This window comes from Miscanthus floridulus, chromosome 18 (assembly GCF_019320115.1).
Source record: "Miscanthus floridulus cultivar M001 chromosome 18, ASM1932011v1, whole genome shotgun sequence".
NCBI classification, from domain to species: Eukaryota; Viridiplantae; Streptophyta; class Magnoliopsida; order Poales; family Poaceae; genus Miscanthus; species Miscanthus floridulus.
Window position 1 is genome coordinate 36,153,185 of NC_089597.1, and position 20,149 is coordinate 36,173,333.

A 20,149-nucleotide genomic window follows, 5' to 3' on the forward strand; every position below is an offset into this window, starting at 1 on the left:
TTAAATTATATTTGGTTACTTAGTATTCGTATCTGCGTGGCTTATCTGAAATTTGCTGTGCAATTCTGGGACACTGTATGGTGCAGGGTCCATTTATTAATGGCGGAACAATTTCTGCCGCTGATCTCTCTGGGCCCTAAACTATATCACATGGAGATAGCTCTGGGCCACTATAAGAATTGGTCTGTTCCAGATTCACTTTCTCATGTAAAAACATACATGAAGGTACGTATCCATGTACTGCACAATGATTTTTGTGCTTATCTTTTTGGTAATTAGTATTCAATTTGTCTTTAGGTCTGACATGTAACTGAACCAGAGTACGATGTTATTTCTTTCGCCTAGCAGGCATCCACATCTGGCCATAAAAAAAAATGAACATGGAACTACGGTAGCTATTAATAGTGCCATGAATTTCTTTCTCACTTTCTTTCCACCTGAACAGCAGATACCAATGCTTGACCAGTTGCACAGCATATGCATGCTGTGTACTGCTCATGTTTTATGAACTACACATTTAAGCAAAATTATTATTAAAGAACATAGTGGAGCCACAAAAGAAATAGTGCTTTGGGGGAGATTAGGGAATATATCAGAAAGGATCACTCATGAACCCAAATCCATGTTGACTCAATACTTGGTTATCCCAATTCTTTACTAGCAGTGAATTGGCTATTCTTACATTGTATGCGTAATGCAAAACACGCCATTGAGAAATCACCATGCATTCTTTCCAAAGTATTAGCTAGGCATGAGAGGATTGTACCTTTTGATGCCAGCTTTTGTTTCTTTGACATCTTTCTAAGGAGTTGGTCTTGGATATCCTAGCCTTACTTGATCATGTTCTTTCACAGTCGATTTTCTCAACGGATTCTTTTGTCAAAACTCAAGCTCTGCCCGAGGATGTAATTGCTGGATGGCGCCCAAAAATCATGGGTTAAATTCATTTCTAAAGTAAGGTAAACTGCATATATATCCCTTAATAGAAGGAAGAAATATTGCATGCTTAGATTTCCTTGGTTTGCTATTTTGTGTCTATGGGAATAATGATGACAGGATGCACACGTCATAATTATCTAGAGAACTGGAAACATGGGGGCTTTCTTAAGCTTATTGTTGGCTAATAAGATGCAAAAATATATTTATGTGTGTATTTCCAATGTATGTATAACTGTATATAAATACATTTATAAAGATTAAAGAGGTCAAGAATAAATAATGTAGTGAGTCAAAGCGAGCCATTGTGAGGAATTCTGCTATTTGCTTATAATACATGGGAAGATCAATATCCATTGCTGATAGTTAAGAGGACACCAATAGTAGTTCACTTAAATGATGGGCTAATGATTGTGTAGTGGCTTCTTTGGCCTTCAGTTCTGAATTATGTGAGGCTAGAAGCTACTTGCACTTTGCAACTGTTGCAGTGATGCTGAGCAACCAACATCTCACACTTTATACCCTTCTCTCTTTGTGAACTAGTTTATGCGCTCTGCTTATTCATATATGTAAAAGCAAGTAGAACTGTAGAAGATAATAAAATTAAGTTGTAAGCTTTTATAGCACTGGATGTAATATTATGACAGCCAGACCTTCATATTTAGTTGTTAAAGTAAGGTTCGGTTGTGCGCAATCACGTTTGCATATAGCAGGGGTGGATGTAGTATAGGTGCATGGGGGTACAGGTACAAACACAACAGGCTCCACTTGATCAATTTATTAAGGATAACAAAGAAGCAAGAAACTAATATGCTTACGGAGACATTGGCATTGACTACCTTTGTATACTTGCAGATAAATGTTTGTGAATTGTATCCTTATATCCGCACACCTAACTATTTAATGTCATTCAGTCGTCATATTACATTGTTAGCGAATTGCATCGTTTAGGTCCATGCTGTTAGGATCGATGTGAGTACTTTTCTGTGCAACCCGTAGATCCGAGTAGGCTCCTAGCCCTTCAGTAGATACACCGCAGCCAGTGTCGCGGTGTAGAAGACGTCCAGCGCCGGCGAGATGAAGTCTAGTGACGCCGGCGGTGTCCTGCAGTGGGAGACGGCGGTGGTTGGGGCACATCCCGTCGCTGGCAGCAGCTCTTTAGATCGGTATTAGGGTTTCTGTAGGTGGGTGTGGCGGCTCCAGTGAACCTCATAGCCTCAGCCCCGATCCCCACCTTCTCTATTTGTATGTGCTGTGCGACAGGGGCCCACCAACCAGTTAGGGTTGGGCTCCCCCGATCAGGGAGCAGAGGCAAGAGCCCAATAGACCGTTGGGCCTATTGGTGGAGATCAACTAACATTCTCCCCCTTGATCTCATTCTATCTTTCACTTTCATATCATTTACTTTTGTTCATTCCATTACAGATTAGTTCATAGAGCATGTCTCATCGTCACGGTCCATTGCCGATAGACTTAACAGCTACAACTCACTACTCTGTTCTGAAATAGATACTTATCTTTGGGCCTTTTTTGTCCAGGAATATTTTAGGCTTTCCCTTAAACCCAAGCTAGCTACATGTTCTCTGAACACCATGTCCTCTGAACATGTTGGGTGGTAAGCCTTTTGTAAGCGGATCCGCGAGCATCCTTTCTGTTCTTATATGCTCAAGACTTATGACTTGATCCCAGACTTTATCTTTCACAACATAATACTCTATGTCAATGTGTTTGGCAGCACCACTTGACTTATGTTGTGAGCATCATGTACTGCCAGATCATAATCGCAGTATTACTTTAGTGGTCTATAGATATCGTCAACCACCTTCAAACCGGGTATGAACTTCTTTAGTTAGTTCACCTGCCCGTTGCCTCATATCATGCTACAAACTGTCATACATTGTGGACGATGTAGTGACGGTTTGCTTTGAGCTTTTCCATGAAATAACTCCACTTTGCGAGATGATAGAAAATCCACGTCTGGATATGTATTCACTCTCGCATAATCAGAATCTGAATATCCCACCATGTGGAGTGAATCAGATCTTCTATATGTCATCATGAGGCCTTTCGTTCCTTGCAATTAATGCAAGACTTTCTTTACTAATTTCAGTGTTCTATTCCAGAATTGCTCTGGAATCTGCCAAGTAAAACCCGGTAACAAATGCCAAGTCAGGGCGCGTACATACTTGAGCATGTTGCAAGCTTCCGACAGCTGAAGCATATGGAACCACTTTTACTTTATCGATTGAGCTCATATTGGTTCCTGGGGCATTGAAAATCCCCATATCTGTCGCCCTTGACTATAGGAGCAGGTGAGGGACTATATTTGTGCATACTGAATTTCTTTAAGATCTTTTCCATGTATGCCTTTTGTGACAGCCCTTATACCCTTTTTCTTCTATCTCGGTGAATCTCACTTCCTAGAACGAACGAGGCTTCATCAAGATCTTTCATATCAAGTTTTGAGGACAAAACTTCTTTGTCTCCTATAGTAGACTGACATCACTACTAGCAAGTAAGATATCATCCACGTACAGGACAAGGAAGATAAACTTCCCATTCTTAAACTTTGTATAGACACAATTGTCCTCTACATTCTCTTTTAAAACCCAAAATTCTTTATTGACTGATCAAACTTCAAGTACCACTGTCTTGAAGCTTGCTTTAATCCATAAATGGATTTCTTTAGGCGGCATCCCATTCGTTCTTTTCCTTCCATGACAAAACCTTTCGATTGTGCCATGTAAACATTTTTCTCTAAGTCGCTGTTGAGAAATGCCGTCTTTACATCCATATGATGTAATTCTTAATCGTAATGTGCCACTAATGCCATTATGATTCTGAAGAAAACTTTACATGGGACTAGAGAAAAAGTCTCATTGTAATCAATCCCTTCTATTTGCACAAAGCCTTTTGCCATAAGTCGGGCTTTATATCTCTCTATATTCCCTTGAGAGTCAAGTTTTGTCTTGTAGACCCATTCATAGCCTACTGTTTTGACTCCTTTAGGAATTATTTTTAAGTCCCAAACTTTATTGGCATTCAATGATTTCATTTCATCTTCCATGGCCTCAAGCCACATTGATGACTGATCACTACTCATGGCTTCTTCAAACGAGGCTTTGATAATCCTCTATTTGAAATTCTTTAGTGTTGTACACTTCATAATCAGCAGGAATAGCTGATTTTCTAACTCTTTGAGACCTTCTAGGGGCCTCCACATTTGGCACATCTTCTGTTTGAGGCTGTTGTTGCTCCCCCTCATGTGTGGCAATTGGTTCTATTTGATCCTGAAGAACAGGTTCATCATTTTCATTCATTGTTGCCACAGGTGGGATAACAACTGGTGCTGGCACCACAGTATCTAGCACTGTCAGTGCAGCTACAGCAGGTAGTGAGAAAATTGGCTCATGAATCATTGGAGTGGGCGCTTACACCCACTTCACTTCAAGGTCAATTTCTTGAGCTACCATGCTCCCCTTCATCAATTCGTCCTCTAGGAAGACAGCATGTCTCGTTTCCACAAACTTTGTATATCTCTCTGGACAGTAGAAACGAAAACATTTTGACTTTTCTGTGTAGCCAAATAAATGACAACTTACTGTTTTGGGATATAACTTCCCAATATTTGGGTTAAACACTTTAGCCTCAGCAGGGCTCCCCACACACACGCAAGTGGTTAAGTGAGGGTGTTCTTTCTGTCCACAACTCATACGGTGTTTTGAGCACCGACTTTCTTGATACTCTATTGAGAATATGAATGGAGGTTTTAACGCCTCCATCCACAGGCTCAACTATAAGGTGGAGTAACTTATCATACTGCCCACCATATCCATCAGGATACGATTGATTCTTTTAGCTACTTTATTCTGCTGAGGTTCGCCCGGTATAGAATACTGGGCTACTATGCCATTCTTTTAGGGTATGCCGACCGTAGTACTCCACCACGGTCAGACCTGACTGTCTTTAATCTTTAATATGGCTAAATTTATCCAATACATCTTTTCTTTCTTTGATTGAATAAATATAGCCATAATGGGAGTAATCATCTGTGAATGTCATGAACAAATCATAACCATCCACACTCTTTACAGGAAAGCTGACCACAGATGTCTGTGTGAATAATCTATAAAATTCCTGCGCTTCATTTAGCATCTTTCTTAGTCTCTGCATTGTTCTTAATCTGAGAGCTCTAATGGAGGAAGAATATCATTCTTAACTTGTCTTTCTATTCTCCCCCTCGAAATATGGCCTAAACGACAGTGCCATAATTTCGACAACGCATCGTGAGCTCTCTTATGCCACCATTTCTAGAGTAACACTCTGTCACCAGCTGCTTTATCAGCTGAGTAGCATGTCTTTGAAGTGCCAGTGAACTGACTCTTTATTCTATCGTGGTACTCAGTGACCGTGTCACATTCTAATATTGAGCCCACAATTACAGGTTCAATCATGTTCTTTATCACAGCCAAACATTTCTTGTTGGCAGTGACCCACTTCCTATGCTCAAAAGTCATAGGAGATCTTTTGAGATTCAAAATCCCTTTCTTTAGTTGCCCAAGTGGCATCTTTTGTCTCCCTCACCGGTGCCACAAACTCAGTGGAATACGGTGAGGTGACTACCCAGTCCACCTTAAACAAGATGAGAAAACCAGGTTAAAACTTTTCTTAACATAAAATAACACATCATTTGCATGCCTTGATTCCAACGTTGGTCAAAATCAAAACATACAATTATTCTTATACACTAATTCTACATCACCGTTGGGCAGAAATAGAATTAATGCATAAATCTTTAACTTTGACAACTGTTCTTACACACTAATTCTACATCACCGTTGGGCAGAAGTAGAATCAATGCATAAATCATTAAAATTATCAACTTTTCTTATACACTAATTCTACATCACCGTTGGGCAGAAGCAGAATTAATGCATAAATCATTAACATTACGATATTGTTATTAACAACGTTGGTCAGAAAATAACAACATCGTAATTATATCAGAACTCTTTTTCTCCAATTAAATAACACATTGGTTCAAAATAACTGGAGAATCAACAGTTTCTTTAGCAGCGGAAAAACTTTTCTTTTTCTCCAAGTAAATAGCATGTTGGTTCAATATAACTGGAGAATATACTTTTTCTTTAGCTGTGGGAAAACTCTCTTTTCCTTTAATTTTACCCACAGGGAAAATTTCTTTTTCTATTTTCTTTAATCCATTAATCAATTTCCAGGGAATAAACATTTTCTGGAAAATCTTTTCTTTTCTCCAGTTAAATATCATGTCGGTTCAAAATCACTGGAGGATGTACTTTTCTTTCGCAGCGGAAAACATATGCTCAATTTCTTGAATTTTACCCACAGGTAAAATCACTTTTCATATTTTCTTTGATATATTTTTCATTTTCCAGAAATTAGCAATTACTGGAAAAGAAAAAACTGATCTTGATTCTTTCCCTTTTTTCGGCCCAACCGGTAAAACCAGCTCGGCCCGCCTCTCTCCGCGCGCGCAGGCCGCACCCAGGCCGCAACCTGGGCCTGGGCCGGCAAACTGCCGTGGCGCGCTCCCCCCGCCTGGGCCGCTCGCGGGCCCGTGCATCCGGCGCCGTTGGATCTGATCCGACGGCCGTCCGATTGTTTCGGCCGAATAAAAAATGACTCCGGCCGCGGGCCCCGAAACCCTAGTCTCATTCGGCACTTGCCCTTCTCTCTCTTTGCTCGCCGCTCTCTCTTCTCTCTACCTCAGTGCAGCCGCGAGCGACCGACGACGAGCGAGCGGGCGGTGGAGCGAGCCTTGGCGCCGTCGCCGGCCCCCTCGCCGGCGCGCGTGCTCCCCAACGGCGAAAGGCTGTCCCGGCTCTTCTTTTCCCGCGCCGGTGAGGGTGGATCCGTCCCCTTCCCTTTCTCCTTTCCCACCCCCTTCTTTTCGATTTGGATCTCGCTTTCCTCTTATCCGAACCGAACCGAAGGAGGGGATTAGGGTTAGGGTTTCTTTGATTCCTTTCTTTTCTTTTCCCTTGTTTACCCGAACAGATTATCCCCGTTCTAGGGTTAGGGTTTCGGCTCTGTGAGCCTAGGGCCCTATTTCTTCTCTGATCCGAAAGGATCTGTTCTTTTCTTTACTTTTGCCGTGCGCCGTCGAACGGTGTGGCTCCTTTCCCCCACGCGCGGTGGCGGTGATGACCGGTAGACCGTGAGCCGGTCTCTCTTTCTTTTGCTTTTACCCGGTTAGGGATACACAGGAATACACAGAGGTAACCTTCTCTGATACCATTGTTAGGATCGATGTGAGTACCTTTCTGTGCAACCCGTAGATCCGAGTAGGCTCCTAGCCCTTCAGTAGATACACCGCAGCCAGTGTCGCGGTGTAGAAGACGTCCAGCGCCGGCGAGATGAAGTCTAGTGACGCCGGCGGTGTCCTGCAGTGGGAGACGGCGGTGGTTGGGGCACATCCCGTCGCTGGCAGCAGCTCTTTAGATCGGTATTAGGGTTTCTGTAGGTGGGTGTGGCGGCTCCAGTGAACCTCATAGCCTCAGCCCCGATCCCCACCTTCTCTATTTATATGTGCTGTGCGACAGGGGCCCACCAACCAGTTAGGGTTGGGCTCCCCCGATCAGGGAGCAGAGGCAAGGGTCCAATAGACCGTTGGGCCTATTGGTGGAGATCAACTAACACATGCCAGCATGCCCCCATGATTGAAATCATGTATCTACCATCACTTTCAGCTTGTTTCAGCTTGTTTCAACTTATTCTCTCTCACAGAACACTATTGAATCAGCCAAAATCAGCTCAAAATGGATCAGCCGAACAGGTATGTTCTGTCAATCTTTGCTTAAATCAGTTTCACAAGATGTGCAACGATTTGGGTTATCATGTGATGTTATGTTTCCTTTTCTTATTATTAGGAGAGGGGGAGAGGTGACGATTGGTGAATGGAAGATCTAGATGCAAAGGTTTGTCGCATGTCTGTAATATGTACATGAAAGGTGGTGGGTTTTGATTGGAATTTTCTAGGGCATAGCATATCAGGTATTCCTATCCAATCTTTGTGTGTCAAATGGAAAACATCAATAAAATTGTAAAAAAAAAAGCAGATTTTTTTGTGTGTAAATGAGCATTCTCGTTGAGCTTGAACCTCTTTGTTGTTAAGGGGGAGGGGTGGGTCTATTGCGTACTCCTACCTGTTTTCTGCATCATAGAAGCATTAATTTCACAAATAACATACCAATACCGTTGATCTATGGTTCTGAGCTACCTTTTGGTGAATTGACGAAAGATATCCATTTCATTGTATAGTTATTTTTGTTCCTTGTGATTTAAGGATGCATGCATTTGCAGACACGGAATGTTAGAGGCAAGGTTATAATTATTTGGCCCATCCTAATCCTAGGTCCCACAAAATTGAGATACCTTTATGCTGATTTGAAGCTACTAACCTCCAAACATATTTATCCAAGCGTTTGCATTTGATGAAATGTCACCGTGCATGATGCTGACCTGACTCATCATAAGCTGCTGCTTCTCTTGGTCATGTTCCTGTAACACTTTCACATTGAACCTGCAATGAGTGATAAGATTTTTGCATTCGCTCGCCTAAATGATTGAGTCGTGGAATTCCAATTATCTCGTTTATGCCAGTGGTAGGTGATGTGCGTTTTGTCGCAAGATTCTGAAAGCACAATAGTTGCAGAGGTTTGCTATGTGGATTGTCGTCATATCTCTGTGATCTGACTAATACTTTTCTTATAGCTGACATTTACACACACTGAGTTGACGTCAAAGGAACTCACTGCGTTCCATGTAAGCAGTTCTGTCTTCTTTCAGCTCTGGCCTTCCAATCGCTCGACCAAGAGTACCCGCATAAGATAAAGATAATATATCGGAAGGATGTTGCTGACTTGCTGTGTTCTTTTTCTTTGTTATTAGATAGACATGCATCAATCGTCACTGGTCAGTTGTCACAATTATGTTTTGCAATGATACTAGCGAAACTGCGATAGTGGCTCCTCTGGGATGATAGTGCGTCTCCACTAGCCGCTTCGCGTTTCTGAAGAGTGATACGAAGCACAGTTTCCGTCCGTTCAGCTGCATACCCTCTTCAGTTGCACAGTTTTTTTTTTAAGTTTCTTTAGTTGCACAATTGGGTCCGTTAGCTTCTGCTAACCGTTTACAGCGGCTGCAGCTGCACTTGTTGCCGCTACAGTGACGCGCAGTTTTTAATTTGCAGCTGCTGCAGCACGCTGTACCTTCCCACCCTTTCGTGGATACACAACGCAAACTCGTTTTTGATCTGCTGGTTCAGCCTATGCATCCAGGCAATTTATCGAAGGGAGTGAAAATCAGTCGACACGCTCCCGTCGTATACAAAACTGACAACCACCAGAGCACCGGATTTCGAGTTGCCGAACTATTCGGACACGCTTGCTTGTGTTGATGAGAGTCACTCATCAATCGCTGCACATACAAGAACAATTGAACGCACTGTGTCCCTTCGGGTGGAAAAAAAGTGTCCCTGGAACTCCTGGTCTCCTACGCTAGGCAGCGGTGGTTTCTGGGATTCGCCGGGCATCTCGGCTTTCTTCTGGCAGTAGTTATCGAGTGCAGGTGGAGAAATTGCGTCACCATACGTTTCACGTTATGCGACTGATTGTTTTTTTTTTATCTCGATTGTGCGACTGATTGTTGACGCTGTCGATTGACTGGACAGTGGACACACTTCCTGTGCTCCCGATATCAGTATCCGCCGCGGATATCACGGCCTGATCGCGGTTAGAAATCAGTATTTGACACTGTAGCACTTTCATTTGTATTTGACAATTATTGTCCAATTATGGCCTAACTAGGCTTAAAAGATTCGTCTCGTAATTTACAATCAAACTGTGTAATTAGTTATTTTTTTTATCTATATTTAATACTCCATGCATATGTCCAAAGATTTAATGTGATGGAGAGAGAGTGAAAAAACTTAGAATCTAAACAAGGCCCACATCGAATTCTGTGGGTTGTCACGTCATATTTTTGCGGGTTCTCATGAAATTCCCAGTGCCGGAAAGACCAGTAATGTGATATCGTGACTATCCGGCGTGCAAGTACGTACGCATCTCACCTGATCTTTCATCTGGAAGTGGACTGGCTGAGCCGGGCATCTGTGTCGCCGTCCGTCCCCCGTTCTTGCTCACTCCATGGCCCCCACACCTCGCCTCTCTGAGCTCTCTCTCGTCTCATGCGGTGACGACGCCGCGAATCGAGGTGAGGTGCCGCAGTAGTGTAGCACCTTGCGTGACGGTACCGTACGCCTGGACATTGAACAAGGAGCTCGGGACTCGCTTTCATGGTGACCGAGCTGCATGGAAGCTTGCCTTGTCGACGGCGACGCGCGCGCCACGGACGTCGGATGCATGCGTCCATTTCCAGAAAAAAGCTCTGGTGGTCCTGCCGATACGCTTTTCCCGCTGCTGTCACGCTTGTTGAACGTTGCTTGCTGGCGACCAGGACATCGGTTCATACTTCATCGGCATGGGCATACCGCATACGCACACACATCACATGGCTAAACGCATGCATCCATCGCTGTCGCGAAATTCTCCGTTGTCAGTGTCAGTGGGATGGCGTTCTCGGGCACTGTACGCAGGTCGCACAACTCCCTCGCTGGCGATGAGACCGTGCCGTCCCCCCCTACCGAAATTTCACGGTTTGCTTGGACACAACCGAGCAGTTGGGCACAGATCGCGGCGACCTCGCGCACGAGCATATCTCGCGCTCGCCATACCGCATTAAAACTCGGGGAGCAGAGCAGAGAAGCTCATCGAAATGCGGCGGCCGCCAAAGTATCTTGACAAGGCAGGTTCGTTCGCATGCGCTGCCCCATGTCCGAATTTTTACTATTTGGCTCTTTTTCGAAAGTTTCTCTCAAGTAGACCCCTGGCGGAAACAATTTTAGAAATGGACCCTTGGCTCGGCGCCAGAGTGAGTGGCGCCGGCGCCACGGTGACTGGCGCCGAGGTCCTGGGCACGGGCAAACGGCCTGTCAGGGGCTCGGCGCCATCCACTCTGGCGCCGAGCTCGGCGCCGTAGATCTTGGCGCCGAGCTCGGCACCAGAGTGAATGGCGCCGAGCTCGGCCTAAATATCTACCCTCGGTCTTCTTCCCCATCTCCGCGCCCTAGCCAGCCGTCGCTGCTCCACCGCCACGCCGCGCCACCCGCCCGCCCGCGCTCGCCTGCCCGCGCCGCGCCCGTCCGCGCCGCGCGCCGCGCCCGCCGCGCCACGCGCCGCGCCCGCCGCGCCGCGCGCCGCGCCCGCCGCGCCGCGCGCCCGCCCGCGCCGAGCCCGCGCCGCGCCGCGCCCGTCCGAGCCGCTGCTGCTCCGGCGGCCGAGCCCGCGCCGCGCCGCTGCCTCCGCTCCCTCGCCCGAGCCCGCACCGCACCGCCATGCCCTCGCGCTGTTGCCCGTTGGTTGGCTGCAGCGCCGAGCCGCCACGCCGTCCTAGCCTTTGTCTCCACCGGTGGCCTCGACCTCGCCCCGCCTTGCCCCCTCCACCGCCGGCCTCGCCCCGCCTTGCCGACGTCCACCGCCGCCCTCGCCTCGCCCCGCCTCCCGCGGCCGTCGAGCCGGTTCTCGCAGCGCGGAGCGCCGGCCACCACGCGACCGCCGCGCGCCACCTCTGTCGTTGGCCGCGCCACCGCAGTCCCGGATATTCGCCTAGACCTACGCCCATCGTCCGTCGACCCAGAAAGGTAAAAAATATGAATATGCAATGTACCTATTTAGTTGGTGTATGTTATTTACTAGTTATACTGTGATGACTTTGTTAGTTGATTTAGTTAGATATATATGTAGATAGATAGAAACATAGATACATTGGTAAATAGATATAGTTAGATAGCTACTTAGATATGTAGTTATATTTGTAGTTAACTACATATGATCTTGCTAATTAGTGAGTACACTATAAATATATACGTAGTTATTATCATGATTACTTAGTTTGTAGTTAGAAAGTACTTGTTAGGTACTATCTATCGTCTAATTTGGACTAAAGGACATGTGTTTCGTTACGTTTTTTAAATAGATGGACAACCTAGTGACCATATATCATGGAGGCACGGTTGAAAGCGATCATTATGGATATGTTGAGTTTCTTGACATGCAAAGCGTGTCTGTGCTATTCAATGATAGGCCTTCATTTAGTGATATGGTTGCAAGGGCTCGGGAGGAGCTGCATTGCTTTGGAGATGATGACATTGCAGTTGATGGTGTACTGCACCTAGGTTGTCCTCCGAACATCTTCAGGCGAATGATCTCAATTGGTTGTGCGAATCAGTGGGACAACTATGTGAGATCGGCTATGAAGAGCCAGCTGCAATGTTTGGACGTGGTTGTTCGTCAGGGTGTTAGTTGATCCAATCCCTCATGGGTTTACCCTAGCAATGGATCATTCGGCACACATCGACCCTCCCGTTCCGGAACCTTACCTGCATGTGCAGATTGCGCCTACGGTTCCTGATGCTCAATCTGCCCCCAATGCGTTATTTGGAGATGGTTGTCATACTCATGTTTTCGTGGCAGATCCTCCTTATGAGATCCCTTTGACACAGAATCATCCTGAGTAAGTGTCTTAACCGCATGGTTTTTGGGAGCTTATCCCGTTCCTTACATCTATTTCTTTCATTCTTTCCTCATTTCTGTAATGACGTTGCAGGAGACATTCCTGAGAATATCGATGTGCCCCATGTTGCTGCGCAAGTGCACTTTTCAGATGGATTTCGTGGCTCCAATAATGTTGAAATTATGAATGATTCGGAGCCATATGAGATGGCTAGGGCTCTTGATTCTGATGATGATCGTCCTGTTGGAGAGCTGACGGAGAGTGATGTTGAGATGATGAGACGTATCTTTCCCGACCGTCGTGATCCTAGAGTTCATGAGTTTAGTGATCTTGCTCATTCTGATCTGGCGTTTGCAGAAGGACGTGATGATGAGCTCCTAGAAGCTCCTAAGGCCGGTCCTAACATGGTAATTGAGGAGGGGAGGGTGTTCAATGACCTCCCTGCTTTGAAGAGGTGGTTGCAGGCTTTTCCAGTGATACGAAAGAGGCCTTACAAGATATTGCATTCATATGTGGAGCGCCGTTACACAGTTGTGTGTGACAAGGAACGCTGCCCATGGAGGGTTTGTGCAAGGAAGCAACAGGTGATCGGAAAATGGAAGATCACAAAAGTAGTTGGGCCACACAATTGTGCTAACCATGAGCTGACACTGAGGCATCGGCAGTTGACATCTACCCTCATTGCCAAGCGGTTGATGGGAATTTTGCAGGGAGAACCCAACATGAAGGTGAGAACAATTATCAGGACCGTTGAGGCGTTGTATGGAGGATATGTGATAACTTATGGTAAAGCATGGAGGGCTAAGCAGCGAGCGTGGAAGATGATATATGGGGACTGGGAGGATGGGTATGAGCAGCTGCCAGTTCTTTTCAATGCAATCAAAGCGGTGAATCCAGGCATGCATTATGAGTACATCCCAAAACCTAATGCATGGAAGGATGGGAGGCATATATTTTTCTGTGCCTTCTGGTGTTTTCCTCAGTGTGTCGAGGCCTTTAGGCACTGTCGTCCCGTCTTCTCCATTGATGGTACATTCTTGATTGGCAAATACCAGGGCACACTTCTTATAGCCATATCCTGTGACGCGAACAACAAGTTGGTTCCTTTGGCATTTGCTTTGGTTGAGAAGGAGAACAATGACAGTTGGGGATGGTTCTTGAGGCTAGTTCGGATACATGTGGTTGGCCCTGGCAGGGAGGTTGGCGTCATATCTGATAGGTATCAGGGCATACTTAATGCTGTGTGAGAGCAGTTAGAGGGGTATGCACCTTTGCACCATCGTTGGTGTACTCGACACCTTGCCGAGAATCTACTACGGAAGGACAGTGTCAAGAAAAACTTTGATCTGTTGCAGGAGGCTGCTCGACAGCTTGAGGACAAGTACTTTAGGGAAAAGTTGGAGCAGGTCAGAACCGCATCAAATGCAGAAGGTAGACAATGGCTCACAGGTTTGATGAGGGATTTGAAGAAATGGACGAGAGCTCATGACGACGGTGGCTGGAGGTACGAGTTTCAGTGCAGCAACATGGCAAAGTCATTCAATAAGTTGCTATTGGGGATACGTGGTATGCCCGTGAATGCAATTGTTCAATTCACCTTCTATAAGCTTGTTGCCTGGTTCAACGATAGACACGCCCATACATTGCAGTTGAGGAGTGATGGAGAGATATGGGCTCCGAAACCAAAGGCACACCTAGAGAAGGCAAGAGAAAGGGCTGGCACACATGAGGTTGCATGCTTTGACCACGCCACAGGAACTTCTCAGGTCGAGCATAGGGGCGGTACAACATCCGACGGCGAGGTCCGAGAGTCGAGGATACATGTGGTTGTCCTCCAAGATTTCAAGTGCACTTGTGGTAAACCAAGGCAATACCACTTTGTATGTTCGCATTTGGTGGCAGCAGCTAGGCATCACAACTATAATATCGAGAGGAGGATACCTCACGAGTTCAGTGTCAACACGCTTGTGAACACATGGAGCCCTCGCTTCGTGCCTTTCCGGGACCCTGGAGAGTGGCCTCCTTATGATGGGCCGAAGTACATTGCGGATCCAGCTTACCGTTGGAACAAGCGTGGATCAAGGCAGAGGACGAGGCATAGGATGGTTATGGATCAGATACCCAGAAGAACTAGGCATAGGAGAGGAACTCCATTTGTTACTGATCCTGAGCAGCACGAGTGCGGCAAGTGCGGTAGACTTGGCCACAACTCACGAAGTTGCCATTGGCAGATTAGTGAGGTAGGACTATTGGTTTATAGTATTATTTTATATTTTGTCATATCATATATTTAATTATGCATGTCTCAATTTATGCTTGTATTTGTGTCAATTACCTATACATTTATAAGTTCATGTTTCATTGTACATTGCAATTCTAATTCATTCACTTTTTTTGTAGGATGGAGCAATTCCACCTGCTCGACCCGACGTACGAGGAGACCCACAGAGGACGTCTCGTTGCGCTGGGCCAGGTAATAATCTATAAGTTTTATTCGTACATGTGTTCGTGAAGTAACATGTGACTATGTTATATTCGATGCAGGACCTTCCGCACCTTCGTTCTAGGACCCACAGTGGGTTCTTGGACATTCGGTACGACGATAGGTACACTCCTTTCCTGCAAAGAGCTGGCCTGGATGTCATCTCCTTTTAGGTTCGTCGTGGGTTGCCCAAGTTCAACTCAGCGGCGATAACTGCGTTGGTAGACATGTATTAAAGTGAATCATTGCCTCCATTCATGGCCATTTGTTCATGCAATTGACTTTTTGACAAGTAATCTTGCTTGGTCTTAAATATAGGTGGCGGCCGGAGACTCACAGCTTCCACCTACCTTTCGGGGAGATGACAGTCTCGCTTCAGGACTGTCAGAAGATGCTAGGCCTAAGGATTCATGGGAACCCAGTCACCGGGCAGTGCAGGTCAGAGGGATGGAGAGCACGAGTGGAGGCCTTCCTTAGGCGTGAGCTTGGCGAGCAAGGGGCTCGCACTTCTGGAGTTCCCATCTCATGGCTACGTACAGAGTTCGCACAGTGCCCCGAGGAGGCAGATGAGGAGACGGTTGGGTACTACTGCCGGGCGTGGATCCTACACCTTTTTGCTTGCGTTCTCTTTCCCGACGCGACGGGTGACAATGCGTCCTGGATGTGGATCCACTGCCTCAGTAACTGGGACTAGGCGGGTCAGTACAGGTGGGGCTCTACAGTTTTGTGTTTTCTATACCGGCAGCTGTGCGAGGGGTGTCGTCGGTCTACGGCAAACCCGTCACTTGGTGGATGCGTGTACCTGTTATAGCTGTGGATGTGGGCTTGTTTTCCAGTTGGTCATCCAGAGGTACTGGCTCGTCATGAGTGGTTCTAAGGTCAGCCTCCAAGTCGCCAACCGACGTGGGCGTACCTTTGGGACCAGGTCAGGGTTTCGCACACGAGGATAGACCGGGCGTACATTCAGTACACGAACGAGCTAGATTCGCTGACGGCGTCTAGTGTAAGTAAATTTTATTTTCCATGCAGCTATTAAAAGGATTAGTATACCATCTAACATCTTATTTGAACATGATGCAGGTAGAGTGGGAGCCGTATGGTGGAGAGGACACACTACTTTTTCAGCTGAGCACCGTATGTGGGGCCGACGACTACTTCTATAGGATGAGGTGCCCTCTAATCTGCTTCTATGCTATCGAGTACCACCTGCCAGATAGGGTTGCACGCCAATTTGGAGTGAGACAGCTTTGGCCTATGCCTCTGTTCTCGACTGGCGTTGACTTACACAAGTGTTTTTATATTTCAAATGAGTCATGATGATGGTCCATTTCTTATAATATGGTGCCACGTACGTGGATTAATGTAACGATGACATACGTGCAGGTTGGATCGTCAGAGGAACAAGAAGATTTTTGACTGAGAGAGGCACCACCAGTCCTACATTGAGGAATGGGAGGAGATGCACGACAACCTGGACGACAACAACGAGCCGCACACGAACCGTGAGTTCAGGTGGTACCAAGCTTGGTACCAGCGTTCGACAAGGTGCAGGCTCAGACTACAGTGGACCGAAGCTGACTACGCCGACATCGAGTCCTCCGATGATGAGGACACGACGTACGACCGGTCCACTCGTGCAGGAAGGCAGGTGGAGGCAGGACCGATCTTGGACAGAGTGGTAAGCCAATCGACTTATTTTGTTACGTTTAGTTACATAACAATACATTAGGTGTTCTTGGACCGACGTTAGGAGTTATCTATTGTAGTTATTGCAACCTTCGAGCTATATAACCCTTGTAATAAGTTATATTCTTGTACAAAAGAAAATAAAACTAAATGATATCTGTTCAGAAGTCTTATTATTGAAAATATTGTTGCAGGGCAATACACTGAGAAGCTCAGTTGAAGAGATCGAGCGCGTTCGGCCTAGAGTCAATGATGACTACATACTTGGCTTCCTAGATGTAAGATTAAAAATATTCTTTCAAACAAATCATTAATACGTTATATTCTTTCAGTTAACATAGTTTTGTACAACAGAGGCTGTCACGTCGTCTACGTCGTGCGGCTGGTCGTTGTGGTTGCAGGACAAACACGACGCATGACGTGTACGATCCTTCCACAGGAAGAGGAGCCTTGGGTTCCTCTAGTCAAGCAACTATAGGGGACGAGGAGGCCGACGACGACGATGACATGGACAAGAGGCACGATGAGCTTGGGCCCTCTCAGCTCCATGATGCTCCATCGACTCATCCTACACCGCCTCTAGGCACTAGGCGACGCCGTCCGCGTGACCCTTACACTCCAGGCACCAGCGCTCTGGGTCACAAGGGTAGGGGCAAGAGTAGGAGACAGTGAGGGACGTGGTAGATGTTACTATGAACTATTGTGAATTTTGTATTTACTTTTCTTTAACTATTCGGGACTGTATGGACATTGTGGACTATTTAGACTTTGCATGACATATTATGTTGGTTGTGATATTCGTTGTGGTTGCATTATGCTTGTTGGATGATTAAATGTTTAGAATATATATTGATGTCTCTGTTTGTAACTGTGGATGCTTCTAATACAAGACCGTATCTTGCGAATATTTTACGTGAACCTTTAATCATACTATACTTGTACAAAGGCACAAATGTAGTACACAGATTTACTATAAATTTATTATGTTTATAATCCAGGAATATTTGTACATACGCTGTGTACAAGAATCTAGGATTACCAAGCAACAGTGAACGAATCTATGCTTTTCAGACAATAAACATAGACTTTTCAGATACACGGACAGCATCGAATTATCACATCAATGATATAGACCTTTCAGATGCAAGGACAACATGCAAGGAAGCACAACTAAACTCTATCTCCACCATCCATCTTATGACTGTTTGATCCAAGGGCTGAGGTGAAGAGGCACACGGATCGCTGACATGGCACATTGACAGGCCTCCATTCCTCCTCTCAACCTATAAATAACCACTCACTCCCTCTCATTCACACAAACAATAAGGAAGAAGAACACTCCTCAGCATTTGCTTTTGTTGTAGTACCAATGTCTGGAGGGTCGTCCAGAGGGAGAGAAAAGGGGGAGAAAACTACCTGGGGGTGGGAGGGTCCTCTTGGTCCTGATTTCTTTGAGGAAGCTCTTTATGAGAGGTTCCCAGTTGAGAGCAAAAGTGATTTCACCAAAGAGGCACCACTGATAGGATACGATGAAAGGAAAGAAGAGTGGCCAAAATGCATGCATGGTGAGGACTGCCTAGTGCAGATGTTCACCGAGGGAATAGACGGAGGTCGTCGTTTCTTCAAATGCCGCGATCATGGGTAATTGCTATTACTATTTGTTTCTTCAATATGTTTGTCTTGTATATCACTTACACGACATACTTTTTGTAGTCTTCCTTGGCCGAAGAAAACTGTGGGTTCAGTAGGTGGGTCGATCCTCGACCTATTTATCCGCATGCGGAGTACATCTACTACCTACAAGACCGTATCTTCGATCTAGAAAGGGAAGTTAGCAGCGGTTACAAGGACGACGAACAGGATGACAACAATAATGGTGCCGATTCACAGGAGGCACTCTGCAATGATCCATATTGCACCTGCCCTAACCACAAGAAAAAGGGGTCTCCCCCATCACCCCCGCCACCACCACCACCAACAACGGGAGGCTACTATGGAGAAGGTGCAACACAATTTGCTATGTGGCCACACTACTAGGATGACTTTATGTTTTTCTTGTGGAGAACCCTAGGTTGAATTACCTAAGGCATGTTAGGTTTAATTACCGAAGACATGGTTTAATTACCTAAGGCATGTTAGGTTTAGTCAAAGAAAACTATGTACCCAGGTTCGGTACCTGTAGTCACATGCCATTTAATGTGTTTCGTGTGTTGATTTCTATAATGTCGTATGTCGTTAACTATTTTTTGCAGCACGTGTTCAAATGGAAATAAGTCTGTATCATTAAGCGGAATATTAAGACCATTGATAATGAAAACAACCACATAACGAATAAGTTCGATACTATGTCACATTACACAATATATTAATAGTATAACTAAGTGCCGACAGTAGACAAAGGGGCAAATGCACTTCCAAATCCTCAATCTGAAACGTACTGAGTAAGCAACTCATCATCCGAGTACCAGTCATCTACTACAACCCTGTTGCTGTGGCTAGGCTCAACTGCGTTGATCTGACCTGCCTGTCGCTTGTAGTAAGCGGCCTCCGCTTCGTCTGCGGCCGCTGTGGCCTGAGTGAAGAACGCGTCGTCATCCTCCTCTGCCTGTAAGCCCGCCTCTGCTAGAGCGATGAGCTCGCTCAGTCTACCAGTGTCGTCGTCAGCCTCCTGCGCCTGAATGCCCGCCTCTGCTAGAGAGATGAGCTTGCTCAGTCTGCCTGTGTCGTCCTCAGCCTCCTACGCCTGTATGCCCGCCTCTGCTAGAGCAATGAGCTCACTCAGTCTGCCAGTGTTGTCCTCATCCTCGTCTCCATCATCACACAGCACAATCGGTGATTGAACGGTGCGACCAGCTCGTGATCTATGGGCATCTAACTTCTTCTCCTCATACCTTGCACGAGCCACCTCTACAGCATGTTCCCCGCTGCAACCAATCCCTTGATGTATAAAATACAATCAGTTAGCAACTCAATAATATTACATTTAAAACCAGGCAACGAAAAAAGGTTTTCAAGCACTCACTAGCACATAATGTAGCAACATGCTCGTTCAAGACCTGCATCTGTACTCTTGTCTCCTCCTTTGCCTCATTCCTTGCCCTCTCCTCCTCTAATGTCGTCCGCCTCTCCAATCCCCATTTGTTAAGCCCAACATCGATCGGGTTACAAATACCGCGCTGTCTAGCAAACTCACGCATCTTTTCTTTGTGATGTTTAACGAATAGGTTGACGTAGTCAGGTCCATATCCCCACTTCCGTGCAATTATTTGCCTCTTCTTCAGTTCATCCAAGAACTTAGCTTGACCATCATAACATTCCCAACTGCATTTCCTAGTGCTCTGTTCAAAACAAATATTATATCATAAAGAAAAAGGATAGTACAAATAATTTCTTACATTAAACCGACTACATGTGTAGAAGCAATGCGCGGCTGTG

General features: G+C 45.8%; 2 long non-coding RNA genes across 2 annotated transcripts; both read left to right on the top strand.

Moving 5' to 3' along the window:
- Nucleotides 1–113: 113 nt before the first annotated feature.
- Nucleotides 114–7,984, top strand: LOC136519998 (uncharacterized). Its single transcript, XR_010775098.1, has 3 exons — nucleotides 114–225; nucleotides 855–959; nucleotides 7,845–7,984. It is a non-coding gene; the product is annotated as an uncharacterized lncRNA (long non-coding RNA).
- An 8,539-nt stretch (nucleotides 7,985–16,523) lies between these two features.
- Nucleotides 16,524–17,464, top strand: LOC136519838 (uncharacterized). Its single transcript, XR_010775058.1, has 3 exons — nucleotides 16,524–16,706; nucleotides 16,909–16,992; nucleotides 17,069–17,464. It is a non-coding gene; the product is annotated as an uncharacterized lncRNA (long non-coding RNA).
- The last annotated feature ends 2,685 nt before the right edge of the window (nucleotides 17,465–20,149 follow it).